Here is an 18406-nt window from a genome sequence, read left to right as displayed (position 1 = left end):
CTGGACTATTAAAGAATTAGATTAGAGTTAAAGCTAGCAAAAATCAACCTTAACCCGATATGTTATTATCCTTAAGTAGAGATATTCATATGACACCTTAAATTGGCTATTTTTCTTTCTTTTTTATTAGAGCTTTCCCTTTTTTTAAGTTTTAACTTTATTTTTTTTTCAATTATTTTATTTTATTATTTCTTAATTATGTTTTGAAAGATATATTTGACAGAATGGATTTAAATTTGATTTGTTATATGAAGTACAATAATGAAATGCATACATTATATACAAATTAATTGTTAAATTTTCAATAATAAATATTTTTATTAAAAATTGTAAATGTAAATATATTTATTGATTTATTAAATTTATTGTTGTAGACATCGAATTTTGTCATGTATATTTTTCAACATGATTGATCCGAAGCTCATTTATGAACAAAAAGTCAAGACCATTTACGAGAACTATTTAAGACCTGTAAAGAACTTATAAATTTGTCAATTTAAAATCTAAACTTAACTCAAGTTAAAACGAGTCAAATGATATAAAATTCGATCAAAAGAAAGACAACATTAAAATTTCATTGTGCCTCGTCGAGAAAAGGTCAAATTATCAAAATACCCTTATGAGGGTATTTTTGTGAAACCTTCCAGACCTTGATCCTATAATATTTCATGATTTTTCATGCACTTAGAATTACAGTGGCACCTTTAAAAGTGTAAAATTATCAAAATATTCTTATAAGGGTATTTTATAATTTGACCTTTCCGAGCTCGAAATTTTGTAAAACTTTTCAGATCTCACTTTTGTAACATTTCATGATTTTTGGTGAGTTTGAAATTATAATAGTATCCTGAAAAGTGTGAAATTATCAAAATACCCTTTGAGGGGTATTTTCTTAATTTGGCATTTTCAAGCTCAAATTTCACAAAACTTTCAATGTCTTAGTTTTTTAATATTTTATGATTTTTTATGTATTTAAAATTATAATAGTCCTCAAAAAATGTGAAATTATCAAAATACTCTCATAAGGGTATTTTAGTAATTTAACATTTTCGAGCTCGAAATTTCATGAAATTTTTTGGATCATAATTCTATAATATTTCATAATTTTTGATATTTTAAAATCTCAAAAATAACTATAGTAACCTTGCTTTTCAAGGAAAATGCCTAAATTTTAAAAATTTTACAACGAAAGAGAAAATAATCTTTTCACATGTTTGAAGGGCAAAAAAAAATCATCTTTGCAATAATTAATATGGATTATTAGATCTTTATTTAATATTGATCTTTATTTAATATTGATCTAATAGTCAAAGGTGGCCCCTTTGAAGAAATAAAAGTGCAAACTTTGACTCTCGATGAAATCTCATCCAAGTTCCACGTGGATAAAGATCAAGATCTTTCTTGGCTGACCATTAAGGAGGCTGGGTAAGTTTCGGTGAGAAGGAGGGGGGCTTCTGGAAAAGGGGAAGAAAGAAAACCAAAAACGAAAAGAAAGGAGAAGGAGAAGCAACAGAAAAGAGAAAGAAAGAGAGTTGAAAACGGGAAGCTTATGTAGAATAGAAGGGAGAGTGAATCAAAAACGTGAAAGGAAAAGAAAAGCAGCAGGAAGGCAGCAGCAAAAGGGCAACAAATAACCAGAAGAAGGGAACCCGTGGAAGGTGGAAGCAACCGGTTACGGGTGGGCTTGCAATAGTTTCTCTAGCTCTCTTTTATTTTTGTATGAGTTTTGTGTGCTCTTTCATCTTTCCCCCGCATGGGATCCCATCTCAAACTTGTTTGTTTCATAGCTACTGTTGTTATTCACAGCTACTGCTAATAAAGGATTATGGAAGCTCAAAGCTTCACTTTCACGCATGGTTTCTTGTTTAAAATATATTGGTTTCGTTTCCTCTCATGGTTGTAGTTATAAATGTTGCTTGTTGTTTTAAACTTTCACATTTTCCTGGTCTGATTGTGTCCTGCGTGCTCTTTCATCCTTTCCTCGCATGGGATCCCATCCCAAGCTTGTTGTTTCATAGCCACTATTGTTGGTTTATAGCTAATGCTAATGAAGGATTATGGAAGCTCAAAGCTTCACTTTCACGCATGGTTTCTTGTTCAAAATATATTGGTTTCTTTTCCTTTCATAGATTTGTTTCTACGTGGGGATTCCTTGCATGTGAGTCATGTGCATCATTTTGACTGACAAAAGAATGAACATGCATGGAAGAGCCAAGACGTGGGCCCCTTTTAATTGTATAATCTGGCAGGAGACGATGGCTTCCTTTTTTATAAACAAGTATAATGATGATGTTTAAACATCCATCAAAAGACCAAACGTGGGGACGATAGAAAAGGTTAGTGGAGTTTATATTTTCTTGATCCTGACATGAACAATAAAAAAAATTATTACTTTGATTGGAATATTTTGTAAATAAAATTTTATAAAAATATAAAACTTGAAGTTTGTTTTTAATAGAGTTTATTTTTATGTGTTTTTTATTTTAATTATACTCATATAATTTGTTTATGATTGTTTAAATTCAATTATAAGTTTAATTCTATGTGTTGTTAATTTTTTTATTGTTTAGATTTTCATGCTTATTTTAATTTAATATTTTGTGTTTAAATTCATGTTTGATATACTTTATTTTTTATGCATATAATAATGATATGAATGAAATTTTCTAATGATGACATTTCAGAGAAGTTTGAATGTTGATTCTCTAAAAATATCTAGGTGAAGATTTTTTTTTAAAATGTTACCAAAGTAATGGAGTATTTAAGAAAATATTTAATATAAAAAAGTTTCATTTGTATTTTTTTTCCTAAATTTTTTATAGATGTTTTTAATAATTGATTCCCTTGGTAATGAAATTGATATGATCAAAGTTTGAAAGGAAAATTAAATAGCCAAGTAAGAAAGAACAAAGTGAATAAAAATTTTTCAAAGATGAATTTTAAGAAAGTTTGAGTAGAGATTCTTAAGAAATCTCTAAGTGAGAAAATTTTTTAAAAATATTGTCAGCGTATTGGGGTATTTGGGAAAATTTTTAATACAAATTTTATTTCCTTTGTTCTTTTCAAGTTTTTAGTGATAATTAGAGAATGATTTAAGAAGATTAATTCCTAATGAATATATATATATATTGTGTACATATTCTACTCTATTGTTTGCATTACATATTTTTTTTAAATAAAATTTTTTTTTGATGATGAGATTTTGAAAAGTCTAAGTAGTGATTCCTAAAAATTCTCTAGGTGAGAAAAATCTTTTAAAAATTATCAAAATATTAGAATATTTAGAGATTTCTTTTCAATATGAAAATTTTTCATTTTATATTTATTTTCTTTAACTTGAACAATTTTTTTTAAAAATCAGAGAATGCTTTTAGAAATAAAAGTATTTACATGATTTTTTTAATGTTTTTTGAAAACAAATGAAAAATCTCCGCAGATAAGGTTCTAAAGAAATTTGAATAGTGATTCTTTAAGAATCTTTAAGTAAGAAAATATATTTAAAATAATGCTAGCGTATTGGAACATTTAAATTAATTTTTGATAAAAATTTTTCGTTTTTCAAAAATAAATCCTAGAAAAATATTATTTTTTTTAAAATTACTTACTACTTTATGTTTTTAAATAACTATTAGAAATGAATATGAACCACCAAAGATATGATTTTTGAGACTTTTGTGTAGTGATTCTCAGGTGAGATTGTTCCTTTTAATATTGCCATTGTATTGGGATATTTTTAGAAAATTTTCAATATAAGGTTTTTATTTATTTTCAAGTTTACTAAAATAATAAAAATATGTTTAAAAAAATAATAATAAAAAAAATATATAAGAAAATTAATTTTTAAACACCAAGACCAAGACCATTTTTGTCAATATCAAATATAACACATGATTAATTGGTACCATTTTAAATAGGTGTCGTGAGAGTGCTAATCTTTCCTCACGCGTAATCAACTCCTAAACCCAATCTATTTTTCGTAGACAAAAACTATCTTTTCAATAAAACTTTAAATATGTATTTATTGTTTTATTAAAGGATAAATTTTTTAGTGGCCAATCACACCTTTAAAAAGATTGGTGATGACTCCATTTCTTTTGTTTTTTCAAATTCGTCTAGCGATCCCCAAAACTGTTATGATAGATTGGCGACTCTACTAGGGATGTCATTTTTTTAGAGAGTCAAGCCAAAAATTAATGTGTTATCTTTAATTTTGATTTAATGGTCTTAATTTGTATTTAACTTTAATTTTCTTAATTTCAATTCTTTCTAATGTTAATAATAGTGGTAATAATAAAAGGAAAACGAAAATTGCATTTACCCATGTTATGTATTTATTATTTGCTCTTTTATTTTATGCTTCATATGTGCTATTATTATTGTCATGAAGTGCCTAGAATAAGATTATAATACTTTGTTCTCTTGTTCACACACAACACATTCACATCATGCATGAGTTTTATACTCGAACTCTAACCCTTTTTAGGAGGGAGTAAAGTATCTATGCTTTCGTGAGGTGATAACCTCCGCAATGGCAAGTGAAATACTCCTACTTAGATTGAACCCTTTTTGTTCATAGCTTATAATGGGTGAGGATCAGAGTACCTTACTAGTCCTATATGGACATCAGTAAGGAACAATTTGAGAACCTTTTAGATATATAAGTCCTCACTCAGCATATCATGAACTTTAGAGGACTAGCCTTAGGTAGAGCTATGCCAATCATTTTATAGAAAATTACCCGAATTAAGGTACAAAGAAACATTCCAATACAATTTGTATTTCGGTGTATGAATGATGAAAATAAAACTGAAATAATGTGAAACAATAATGGCATACGTAAAATTAAAATTTTGAAAAAAGAGAAATAAAAAAAGCATTTTTTTAAGAAAAAAGATTCTCTTTTAACATCAAGTTCATTCATTTTGTGTTTATCCAAAATTTGTATTTTTAAAAAGGTTTTAAAATAAAATGAAAAATTTTCAAAAATAAAGGATTTTTAAATAAAATTTATGTTTTTGAATTTTTTTTCTTTTAAAAAAAAGATTTTTAAATTTGAATGTTGTTTTGTCTTTCACATTGTCATTTGATCTATTACATACATTTTTCATCATGTTAAAAAAAAGGAATAATAATTGGATAGTATCTACGTCCCATCTCATACATCATAATAGATAGTATATGCACCCATTTGATCACATCATATTAAGATAATACATGTATTGCATCCCATCACATCAATGGATGCTACATGCATCCCATTCACATTAATGAATAGTATATGCTCCCATTTTATGCACATGTTGATAAATGATACATGCCTTCCGTGCATGTTTTAATAGGTAATGCATGCACTATGTCTTATTGCATATCTTAAGGTAGTGTTAATCTAATTAGGCTAATACAACATATGCATTGCATTTCATATAGACATATCATATGTATATGGTAAGTTCGTGCATTTTATACAAGTATGTTGTAGAGGTACATCTTATCACTCATGCAAGTATGTCATTGCATTTCATGCATATAGATTCATGGATGGTAGAGTTTTGTAGAACGTACATTGTATTTCATTACATTCCTTACATACACATGCATGGATGAGAAAACTTTTACCATTTGGGGCCTTATATGAAAAATCTCTTGTCTTAGGCATGAAAAATCTCTTGTCTTAGGCATATATGCATTTCATGACATTCTTTAGTCATCATATTCATGTATTCATAAACATGCTCTGTGTGTTATTATTTTTGTGGCATTCATTCAATAAGGGTAACGACACAGATTTTTTATGTCTAAATCTAGGAACAAGATGATTGTCTTGGTGGGAAAAAATGATGAAAATGAGAGATCAATTGAAAGTAAAGATTAGTACATTAGAGTTGAATTAAGAGGAATTTTGGTTCGAATTTCGGGAGATAAAATAGTAGATGGCCCAATTGATGGAAATGATTAAAGGTAGTGGTGGGATTGAATTTGTTGCTCTTCAAGGATCATTGTCACTTCTAATTCCACTAAATCAAAACCAACTAGCTCTTGTTAGTTCTAGCTAAGGCATTGGGTGATTCAAATAGTGACCAAAGTTTGGACGACCTCAAGAAAGGAATGAGTGAATTTTTCACATAAATAATTGAACTTAAAAGTTTGATTTCCAAGATTGAGTCACCTAGCTTCAAACAACCATCACCAGCTATCCTGAGTCTAAACCCACACTTAAGTCTTTCTCATAACTATTTTTAACTTCTTTTCCAAACACTTAGGATTAGGCCCCTAAACTTTATACAACCTCCAAGAATTTCACACTTGAATTCACATTTACCAATTCACATTTCATAGCCACTTGTTTAGTATATTATCCTATCACCACTTTTTCAACCTAATTTCAAACCCAGAATTTTCTAGTTCACTCAAAACCCAATTAGACCACCATTTTTTCAGTAAAGCAAACCAATCATAGAACAAAAAAACTTTCACAATACCAAAGAAAAAATCTCTATTGACCCAATACCCATGTTCTACATAGATTTATACCCATTGTTTTAAAAAAATCACTTTATTGCTCCTCTCTCAAATGGTACAATCTCAATGCCCAATGTGAATGCCATTTTGGCCTTGTGGGCCATTCTCTGAAAAATTGCACTGCCTTCATGGATACAGTTCAAGCTTTGATTGATGCAGATTTCATACAATTTAAAAAATTGATTAGTGATTTTGATGATTGATAGTGGGAGAGTTGCGGGTCAATGATGCTAAAATTGAATCATTGAATGAGAAACCTCTGTTTTTAAGTTTGAATGTCATCTTAAGAATATTATTAAGAATATGAATTTTTAGGGTCATGTTTGAATGTTTGCATTGTATGAATAAATCTTATGCATTATGAGTATTCCATAGATTTACATCATCATTTAATAGTTTCAATTTCTATTAAATTTTAGACTTATAATTGGTAAAAAGGAAAAAAATGCTAGATTTGAATAAAGCCTTACATAGTTATATCCTAAGGTTAAAAAAAAAAAGGTATTTTAGAAAAAGTGAAAGAATGGAAAAATAAGCAAAAACAAGAAAAAGGGGAAAAAAGAAAAAAAAAAAAAGAGAAAATTTTGAGTTTCGTATGAGTTGGTGATCATTATTAGAGATTTGTTAAATACCTAAACATCTTTCTTAAGCTTTTTGATTGATTCCATTCAATAGCCATGACCCTTCGAAAGCCATAAAGTTGAATTCGTGAACCTTGCTTTCACCCAAAAATGTTATGATATCAAAATGTGATATTTTTTTCCAAGGTAATGAACAATGAAACTAATTTAAAAAGGAAGAATGAAATTTGGATTCCTAGAAGATCAGACAAATATGACATTTTTCTTAAGGATTTAGATGTGGTAATTTGATGTGTCAATATTATGCTGTAATTTCAAAATCAAAGCTAACCTAAATTCTATAAAATAACCTTAAATTTATCAACCTTACAATTATTTACCCAAAATTTTTCTTGGCTCATGTGTTTTCGGGGCATGTTGCTTATATTTATCAACTTTTCAGCCTCTTTATCCAAAAAGTTGGCCTGACTCATATGTCATCAAGGTCATGTTGATCACGAAACTTACCAACCTTTTAGTTCTTTACCTTAAAATTGGCCTGACCATATGTCTCGAGGCCACGTTAACTAGAAAAGAAAGATCTCATTACCCTTTAGATAATTTGAGCTATGTAAACTCATTCATTCTTTTTTTTGTTAAAGTGACATGGATCGTTTGGTACCTCAAATGGGTTCATTTTTATATGATTTTTCTCATTCATTCCATATAACCATTTCTTGCCATAACTTTCATTAAGGATGGCTTGCTAAATGGGGCATCTTTCATGAAACATATTATTGGTAAAATGATTAGAGGAGCACTTAAAGTTCATATCCTCTGATTAGAGGAGCATTCAAAGTTTCATGGCCTCTGATTAGATGAGCACTTAAAGTTTCATAGCCTCTGATTAGATGAGCACTCAAAGTTTTATGGGCTCTAATTGGAAGAACATTTAAAGATTTTGAGATTTGTAAGACCTTCGGGCATAATCTTTGAATAAATTCAAAGTTTCATGACCTCTGATTAGAGAAGCACTTAAAGTTTCATAGCTTCTGATTAGAGGAGCACTCAAAGTTTCATGACTTCTAATTGAAAAAACATTTAAAGATTTTGAGATATGTAAGATTTTCGGGCATAATCTTCGCACTTAAAGTTTCATGGCCTCTAATTGGAGGAACATTTAAAGATTTTGAGATTTGTAAGACCTTCGGGCATAATTTCCAAACGTTTTAAATTCAAAGTTTCATGGCCTCTAATTGGATGAACATTTAAAGAATTTGAGATTTGTAAGACCTTTGAGCATAATTTTCACACGTTTTAAATTCAAAGTTTCATGGCCTTTGATAAGAGGAGCACTCATGACCTCTGATTAAAGAAGCACTTAAAGTTTCATAGCCTCTGATTAGATGAGCACTCAAAATTTCATGGCCTTTGATTAGAGGAACATTTAAAGATTTTGAGATTTGTAAGACCTTGAGGCATAATCTCAAAACATTTTAAATTTAAAGTTTTATGACCTTTGATTAGATGAGCACTTAAAGTTTCATGACCTCTAATTAGAGAAGCATTCAAAGTTTCATGACCTCTGATTACAGAAGCATTTAAAGTTTCATGATCTCTAATTAGAGGAATATTTAAAGATTTTGAGATTTATAAGACCTTCGAGCATAATCTCCAAACATTTTAAATTCAAAGTTTCATGGCCTTTTATTAGATGAGCACTTAAAATTTCATGGCCTTTAATTAGAGGAGAACTTAAAGTTTCATGGCCTCTAATTAGAGGAGCATTTAAAGATTTTGAGATTTGTAAAACCTTCGGACATAATCTCTAAACATTTTAAATTCAAAGTTTCATGGCCTTTGATTAGAAAAGCACTTAAAGTTTCATGGCCTCTGATTAAATGAGCATTCAAAAGTTTTGTGATTCGTAAAATATTTTAAATTCAAAGTTTCATGGCCTCTGATTAGAGGAGCATTCAAAAAGCTTTTGAGATTTAATCTTTAATACCAACCGTTTCAAAAAAAATAAAAAAAAAAAGAAGAGAAGAAAAAGCAAAGGTTCGCTCACTCAAAAATATCATTCGGACAAAATTATCGTCTACGTCTTTGCATTATTTTTAATCTTTAGAAGTATGTAAAGAGAGACAACTATAGACATCGAATTTTATTTGAGATATTTTTTAACATGATTTATCCAAGGCTCATTTGCGAGTAAAAAGCCAACACCATTTACGAAGACCATTTAAGACCCGTAAAGACCTTATAAATTTGCCAATTCAAAACCCAAAGTCAACTTGGATCAAAACGAGCCAAACAAAGTCAAATTATGTAAAATTCGATCAAAATGAATAGAGTCCGTGTTAATTTTGAAATTTCAAAATCTCATTGAAATCAGGGTGTTATTAAATTAAATTTGAGATTTTTTTTAAAACATTAAAATTTTCATTGTGTCCCAAGAAATGCTAAATTATCAAAATACCCTTACAAGGGGTATTTTTGTAATTTGATCTTTTCGAGCTCAAATTTTTGTGAAACCTTTTAGACCTTAATCCTATAATATTTTATGATTTTTAATGCATTTAAAATCACAGTGATACCCCAAGAAGTGTAAAATTACCAAAATACCTTTATAAGGGTATTTTTGTAATTTGACCTTTTCGAGCTCGAAATTTCATGAAAATTTTCAGATCTCACATTTTTAACATTTCATGATTTTTGGTGAGTTCGAAACCATAATAATATCTCGCAAAATGAGAAATTACCAAAATACCATTTGAGGGGTATTAATTTGGCCTTTTCAAGTTCAAAATTTCATGAAACTTTTCATATCCTAGTTTTATAATATTTTATGATTTTTGATGCATTTGAAATTATAACACTACCTCGAGAAGTGTAAAATCATCAAAATACCCTCATAGAGATTTTTTTTTATAATTTAGCTTTTCTAAGCTCAGAATTTCATGAAACTTTTCGGATCATAATCTTATAATATTTCATGATTTTTAGTATTTTAAAATCTGAAAAATGATCATGAGAACCTTGATTTTCTAGGAAAAGGCCTAAATTCTGAAAACTTTGCAACTAAGGGTAAAATAATCTTTTCACATGTTTGGAGACCATAAAAATATCATCTTTGCAGTAATTAATGTGGATCATTGGATCTTTATTTGATATGGATCTAATGGTCAAAGGTGGCCTCTTTGAAGAAATAAAAGTGCAAACTTTGACCGATTTCATCCAAGGGTCCACATGGATAAAGATCAAGATCTTTCTTAGGTTGACCATTAAAGAGGCTGGGGGAGGTTTTGGTCAGGAAGGTAGGGCTTCTGGAAAAAGGGTAGAAAGAAAACCAAAGACGAAAAACAAAGAGAAGGAGCAACAGAAAAGAGAAAGAAAGAGAGTTGAAAACGGGAAGCTTATGTAGAATAGAAGGGAGAGTGAACCAAAAACGTGAAAGGAAAAGAAAAGCAGCAGGAAGGCAGCAGCAAAAGGGCAACAAATAACCAAAAGAAGGGAACCCTTGGAAGGTGGACGCAACCGGTTAAGGGTAGGCTTGCAATGGTTTCTCTAATCCTCTTTTATTTTTGTATGAGTTTTGTGTGCTCTTTCATCTTTCTCCCGCATGGGTTCCCATCCTAAACTTGTTTGTTTTATAGCTACTATTATTGTTCACATCTACTTCTAATAAAGGATTATGGAAGCTTAAAGCTTCACTTTCACGCATGGTTTCTTGTTTAAAATATATTGGTTTCGTTTCCTCTCATGATTGTAGTTATAAATGTTGCTTGTTGTTTTAAACTTTCACATTTTCCTGGTCTGATTGCGTCCTGTGTACTCTTTCATCATTTCCTTGCATGGGATCCCATCCTAAGCTTGTTGTTTCATAGCCACTGTTGTTAGTTCATAGCTACTGCTAATGGAGGATTATGGAAGCTCAAAGCTTCACTTTAACGCATGGTTTCTTGTTCAATATTTTTCTAAAAATATTGCTAGTGTATTTGGGTATTTAAAGAAACCAATATATTTGGAACAAGAAACCATGCGTGAAAGTGAAGCTTTGAGCTTCCATAATCCTCCATTAACAGTAGCTATGAACTAACAACGGTGGCTATGAAACAACAAGCTTGGGATGGGATCCCATGCGAGGAAAGGATGAAAGAGTACGGAAGACGCAATCAGACCAGGAAAATGTGAAAGTTTAAAACAACAAGCAACATTTATAACTACAACCATGAGAGGAAACGAAACCAATATATTTTAAACAAGAAACCATGTGTGAAAGTGAAGCTTTGAGCTTCCATAATCCTTTATTAGCAGTAGCTGTGAAGAACAACAGTAGCTATAAAACAAACAAGTTTGGGATGGGATCCCATGCGGGGGAAAGATGAAAGAGCACACAAAACTCATACAAAAATAAAAGAGGGTTAGAGAAACCATTGCAAGCCTACCCTTAATCGTTTGCTTCCACCTTCCACGGGTTCCCTTCTTCTGGTTATTTGTTGCCTTTTTGCTGCTGCCTTCCTGCTGCTTTTCTTTTCCTTTCACATTTTTGGTTCACTCTCCCTTCTATTCTACGTAAGCTTCCCGTTTTCAACTCTCTTTCTTTCTCTTTTCTGTTGCTCCTTCTCTTTTCTTTTTGTTTTTGGTTTTCTTTCCTCCTTTATCCAGAAGCCCCCCTCTTAACCGAAACCTCCCCCAGCCTTCTTAATGGTCAGCTTAAGAAAGATCTTGATTTTTATCCATGTGGACCCTCATCCGAGGATCAAAGTTTGCACTTTTATTTCTTCAAATGGGCCACTTTTGACCATTAGATCCATATCAAATAAAGATCCAATGTTTCGTATTAATTACTGCAAAGATGATATTTTTATGGTCTCCAAACATGTAAAAAGATTATTTTACTCTTAGTTACAAAGTTTTCAAAATTTTAGCTTTTTCTTGAAAATCAAGGTTATAATGGTCATTTTTAAGATTTTAAAATATAAAAAATCATGAAGTATTATATGATAATGATTTAAAAATTTTCGTGAAATTCTAAACTCGAAAAAATTAAATTATAAAAATATCTCAATAAGAATATTTTGATAATTTCACACTTTCTCAAAGTATTATTATAATTTCAAATGCGTCAAAAATCATGAAATATTATAAAATCGAGATCTAAAAGTTTCGTGAAATTTCAAGCTTAGAAATGCCAAATTACAAAAATATCTTTAAATAGTATTTTGATAACTTTACACTTTTCGGGATACTACGACGATTCCAAACTTACCAAAAATCATGAAATATTAAAAAAGTGAGATCTAAAATATTTTACAAAATTTCGAACACAAGAAGACCAAATTACAAAAATACATATATAAAGATATTTTGATAATTTCACACTCTTCGAGGTATGATTGTGATTTTAAATGCATAAAAAATCATGTAATATTATACGATTAAGGTCTGAAAGGTTTCATGAGAATCCAAGCTCAAAAAAATTAAATTACGAAAATACCTCCTATAAAGATATTTTGGTAATTTAACATTTTTCAGAGCACAATGAAAATTTTAATGTTTTAAAAAAAATCTCAAATTCAATTTAATAACACCTTGATTTCAATGAGATTTTAAAATTTTAGAATTAACCTGAACTCCATCCATTTTGATAGAATTTTACATAATTTAACTTTGTTTAACCTGTTTTGACTTGAGTTGACTTTAAATTTTGAATTGATAAATTTATAAGGTTTTTAAGAGTCTTAAATGGTCATCGTAAATGATCTTGACTTTTTGCTCATAAGTGAATCCCGGATCAATCATTTTAAAAAATATCTCGAATAAAATTTGATGTCTATAATTATAAATATAATTTATTAGAAATAAATAATTTTAACTTGTGACAATGTGCAAATTTATTTCTAATCCTATCTATAAATTTTGCTAATGTATATTTTTCCTTAGGGTGCCATGTGGCACTAATTCTTGTCTTTTCTCTTTTTGTTCTTTGCTTTTTTTTTTTTTACTTTTTTAATATTTTTAATATTTTATTTTTTAATATGCAATAAATATTTTTAAAGTTTTACATTTCTTTAAATGGGAACCGAGATTTTTTTTTCTTTTTTATCATTTACTTTTTTTAAAATTTTCAATAAATATTTTTTAAGATTTTTTTATGGGACTTACTTGGTATCTAAGGGATGATAAGTGTTTATATATTTTTTTCTTTTTCCTTTTTTTACTATTTTTCTATTTTATATATTTAATAAATAATTTTTTAGATTTTAAAATTTTTTTTGTGTAACTCAATTTTTTTGCTTTAAAAACCTTTAATTCTTTTTTTTTTATTTTTTTATCAAATAAATATTATAAAAAATCATTGAAGAAAGTAAATGATAAAACAATTTGTATTTGATTGGTTCAAATTTGCTTCTTTTAAAAAATTAGGATCAAGTTAAATTTTTTTTTTTGAAAAATAGGATCAGGTCGAAGATCAATTTAGGTGTTTCTATTACTTTGAATATATATAAAAATTTTTTAATTGTTTATTTAATTTTATCTTTATATATAAATATTTTTATTTTTTCTATTTTGGTTTTACTTTTTCTTAACTTTAATTTTTTTCATTTAATATATTTTGTAAAAATATAAATCACTAAAACTAAAGATGATAAAAATAACCTATATTTTATGGGATTTGATTCGTTCTAATCCAATTGATGTATATTTTTAATAAATTCTAGTGGGTCAATTTTTTTTTTTTAAATTGAAGAATAATAAAGGGATTTTGGATTTTCCACCTTTCTTGGAGTATATAAAAATATAATTTTGATTATATTTTATTTTATGTTTATGTATTATATTAATAAAGTAATGATTTTATTTTTTATTTAATTAATTGACGAAACACCTCATTTAATTTTTTTTATCTTTTTTTTTTGTCATCTCCTTTTTTATGGAATTTTTAACGAGGCAAATTTTGTAAAAATAAAAACGATCAAGATAGTTACTACAAAACAATCTATATACACGCCAAACTTATATGGGTCAGATTTTTTCTTTTTAAAAAAATTTTAGTTGGGTCGAATACAAGTTCAGTGCTCCGCCTTAAGTTTCATTGAGAAATATATAAATATTATATTTTATTATTTACTTAATTTTATAATTATATGTTATATTAATAAATTATTATTTAATATTTTAATTTAATAAAAAATATATTTCTATACAATTAAAATATAATTTACATTAAAAAAATCCATATAATAAACATTTTTGGCTTTTAAGAGTGCATGTGTCCACTTGCACCACAACTTTTGTTTTGTTTTGTTATTTTTTTTATTTTTTTCCTAATTTTCTTTTTTCATTTTTTTTTTCCTAACCATTTGAATTAAGAAAAGGGTAAAAGTAAGTTTGCTTTCCTTATGTAAACTTTCTATCTCTTCCGACCTTTCACATTAACTTCTTCCATCTTTTTTCTTTTTTTTTTTTAAAACATTAAGTAATTTGATGAAAATTTTATTTTTGTGGGAGGTAAGGTGAGTTGGTGGCATGCACCCCTTCAACTTTTTTTTTTACCATCCATATTATTAATTTTGCTCTTGTACGACACACAATACTTAAACCTTAGGGATGCCATGTGATGCTTTTTCGTTCTTCGTTTTTTTGCCTTTTTTAATTTCTCCTATTTAAAGAAAATTATAAATATTTTTAAAGATTTAATTTAAAAAAAAATTAGAACCCACTTTACCAAATTGTTTTCGTTTTTTTTTTAATATTAATATTTTTTATTATAATTTTTTTTGTGTGGGACTCAGTTAATGGAAAGCGTATGCCACATATTTGATTTATTTTCTATTTTTTATATATTTATTAAATCTATTTCTTAAATTTTGCTAATGCATTTAAGCGGGGGTTCCATGTGTCGACAATTTTTTTTTTTTTGCTTTTTTTAACTTTTTTCATTTTTTTTCTTTTTAAATTTTTTTAAACTTTAAACTTTTTATTTTTTTTTATTGCTTTGGCCTAGTTTTTCTTTTTTAAATATATTTTTTGTCATTTTTACTTTTACCTTTTTATATTTAATTAATATTTTAAATGATTTTATTATTTTTTATTGGATCATTTGATACCAACTTTTTCTTTTTAAAAAAAAACATTTTTAAAATATCATTTTTTAGATTTTAATTTTTTTGTGTTTGAGATCCATTTTATATTGAAGATATGCCACATGTTATTCTTTTTTTTTTACTTCTTTATTTTTTAATATATTTAATAAATAATTATTTAGATTTTATTTTTTGTGATCTACTTGACATCAAGGGCATGCAACATGTTGAACCAATTGATTTTTTATTTATATTTTCTTTTTTTAACTTTCTTTTATTTGATTAATATTTTTAAATTTTTTTAAAATTTTTAAAAGTTGGGTTGATGTAATTATTAAAAACGTCCTTTCTTCTTTTAGTGTTTTTAGTCTTTGATTTTTAAAATCCATGATCTAATTTTTCATGAAAAATTTATTATTGCAGATATTGCATAGTAATTTAACTTTCTTCCGTTTTTTTTCTTTCTTTTTTTTTTTTTAGTTTGTTTCTTCCTTCTTTTGTTTCTTTTGAATAAGATATTTTTTAGAAAGAAAAGCAAAAAATTTGTTCACATTATACGCTATTTCATTTTTTATCTTTTATTTTTTGCATTTTTAAAAATTCTTTTAAGTATTTAATAAATTTTTTGAAGTGTCGCATGGCACTCTATCACTTCCTCTTTTTTTTTTTTACTTTTTTTTCTCATATTTAAATTTTTTTTAAGATTCTTTTTTTATATTTAATAAATATTTTTTATTTTGATAATTTTTAACCCACCTATACTAAGTTCTTCTATAAAAAAAACATTTTTTTTGAAAAAATAATAAATATATTTTTTTATGGATTTATACTTTTTGTGTTGTACCTAGTTGATACTAAAAGCATGCTATGTTTCTAGATGACATGATATTAAGGATATGTCACGTGTGAAGCCATTTCATTTTTTATTTTTTAATTAAATTAATTTTTCACCAAAAGAAATTGGTGAATAAATTTTTTTAAGAAAAATGAAAATGAAAATGAAAATGGAGGTATGTATAATAAAACAACCATATTCAATGGATTTTTATTTGTTCATATTCAATAGGTATCTTTTTTTTTTTTTTTGCTTTTTTACCATTTACTTTTTTTTTTAATTTTCAATAAATATTTTTTAAGATTTTTTTATGGGACTTACTTGGTATCTAAGGGATGATAAGTGTTTATATTTTTTTTTCTTTTTCCTCTTTTATTATTTTTCTATTGTATATATTTAATAAATAATTTAAGATCGATTTAGGTGTTCCTCTTACTTCGAATATATATAAAAAAATTTTAATTGTTTATTTAATTTTATCTTTATATGTATAAATATTTTTACTTTTTCTATTTTGGTTTTACTTTTTCTTAACTTTAATTTTTTTCATTTAATATATTTTGTAAAAATATAAATCACTAAAACTAAAGATGATAAAAATAACCTATATTTTATGATATTTGATTCGTTCTAATCCAATTGGTGTATATTTTTAATAAATTCTAGTGGGTCAATTTTTTTTTTTAAATTGAAGAATAAGAAAGGGATTTTGGATTTTCCACCTTTCTTGGAGTATATAAAAATATAATTTTGATTATATTTTATTTTATGTTTATGTATTATATTAATAAAGTAATGATTTTATTTTTTATTTAATTAATTGACGAAACACCTCATTTAATTTTTTTAATTTTTTTTTGTCATCTCCTTTTTTATGGATTTTTTAACGAGGCAAATTTTGTAAAAATAAAAAAACGATCAAGACAGTTATTACAAAACAATCTATATACACGCTAAACTTATATGGGTCAGATTTTTTCTTTTTAAAAAAATTTTGGTTGGATCGAATACAAGTTCAGTGCTCCGCCTTAAGTTTCATTGAGAAATATATAAATATTATATTTTATTATTTACTTAATTTTATAATTATATGTTATATTAATAAATTATTATTTAATAAAAAATATATTTCTATACAATTAAAATATAATCTACATTAAAAAAATCCATATAATAAACATTTTTGGCTTTTAAGAGTGCATGTGTCCACTTGCACCACAACTTTTGTTTTGTTTTGTTATTTTTTTTTTAATTTTTTCCTAGTTTTCTTTTTTTATATTTTTTTTCCTAACCATTTGAATTAAGAAAAAGGATAAAAGTAAGTTTGCTTTCCTTATGTAAACTTTCAATCTCTTCTGACCTTTCACATTAACTTCTTCCATCTTTTTTCTTTTTTTTTTTAAAACATTAAGTAATTTGATGAAAATTTTATTTTTGTGGGAGGTAAGGTGAGTTGGTGGCATGCACCGCCTTCAACTTTTTTTTTTACCATCCATATTATTAATTTTGCTCCTGTACGACACACAATACTTAAACCTTAGGGATGCCATGTGATGCTTTTTCGTTCTTCGTTTTTTTGCCTTTTTTTAATTTCTCCTATTTAAAGAAAATTATAAATATTTTTAAAGATTTAATTTAAAAAAAAATTAGAACCCACTTTACCAAATTGTTTTCGTTTTTTTTTTAAGTTTTCTTTTTTTTTAAATATTAATATTTTTTATTATAATTTTTTTTGTGTGGGACTCAGTTAATGGAAAGCGTATGCCACATATTTGATTTTTTTTTCTATTTTTTATATATTTATTAAATCTATTTCTTAAATTTTGCTAATGCATTTAAGCGGGGGTTCCATGTGTCGACAATTTTTTTTTTTTGCTTTTTTTAACTTTTTTCATTTTTTTTCTTTTTAAATTTTTTTAAACTTTAAACTTTTTATTATTTTTTTTATTGCTTTGGCCTAGTTTTTCTTTTTTAAATATATTTTTTGTTATTTTTACTTTTACCTTTTTATATTTAATTGATATTTTAAATGATTTTTTTATTTTTTATTGGATCATTTATACCAACTTTTTCTTTTTAAAAAAAAAACATTTTTAAAATATCATTTTTTAGATTTTAATTTTTTGTGTTTGAGATCCATTTTATATTGAAGATATGCCACATGTTATTCTTTTTTTTTTTACTTCTTTATTTTTTAATATATTTAATAAATAATTATTTAGATTTTATTTTTTGTGATCTACTTGACATCAAGGGCATGCAACATGTTGAACCAATTGATTTTTTATTTATATTTTCTTTTTTTAACTTTCTTTTATTTGATTAATATTTTTAAATATTTTTAAATATTTTAAAAGTTGGGTTGATGTAATTATTAAAAACGTCCTTTCTTCTTTTAGTGT

Source organism: Durio zibethinus, chromosome 1 (assembly GCF_047325235.1).
Source record: "Durio zibethinus cultivar Kanyao isolate XHJ-2024 chromosome 1, ASM4732523v1, whole genome shotgun sequence".
Lineage (NCBI taxonomy): Eukaryota > Viridiplantae > Streptophyta > Magnoliopsida > Malvales > Malvaceae > Durio > Durio zibethinus.
The sequence above is the reverse complement of the archived record's forward strand: the minus strand, read 5'-3'. Positions refer to the sequence as shown.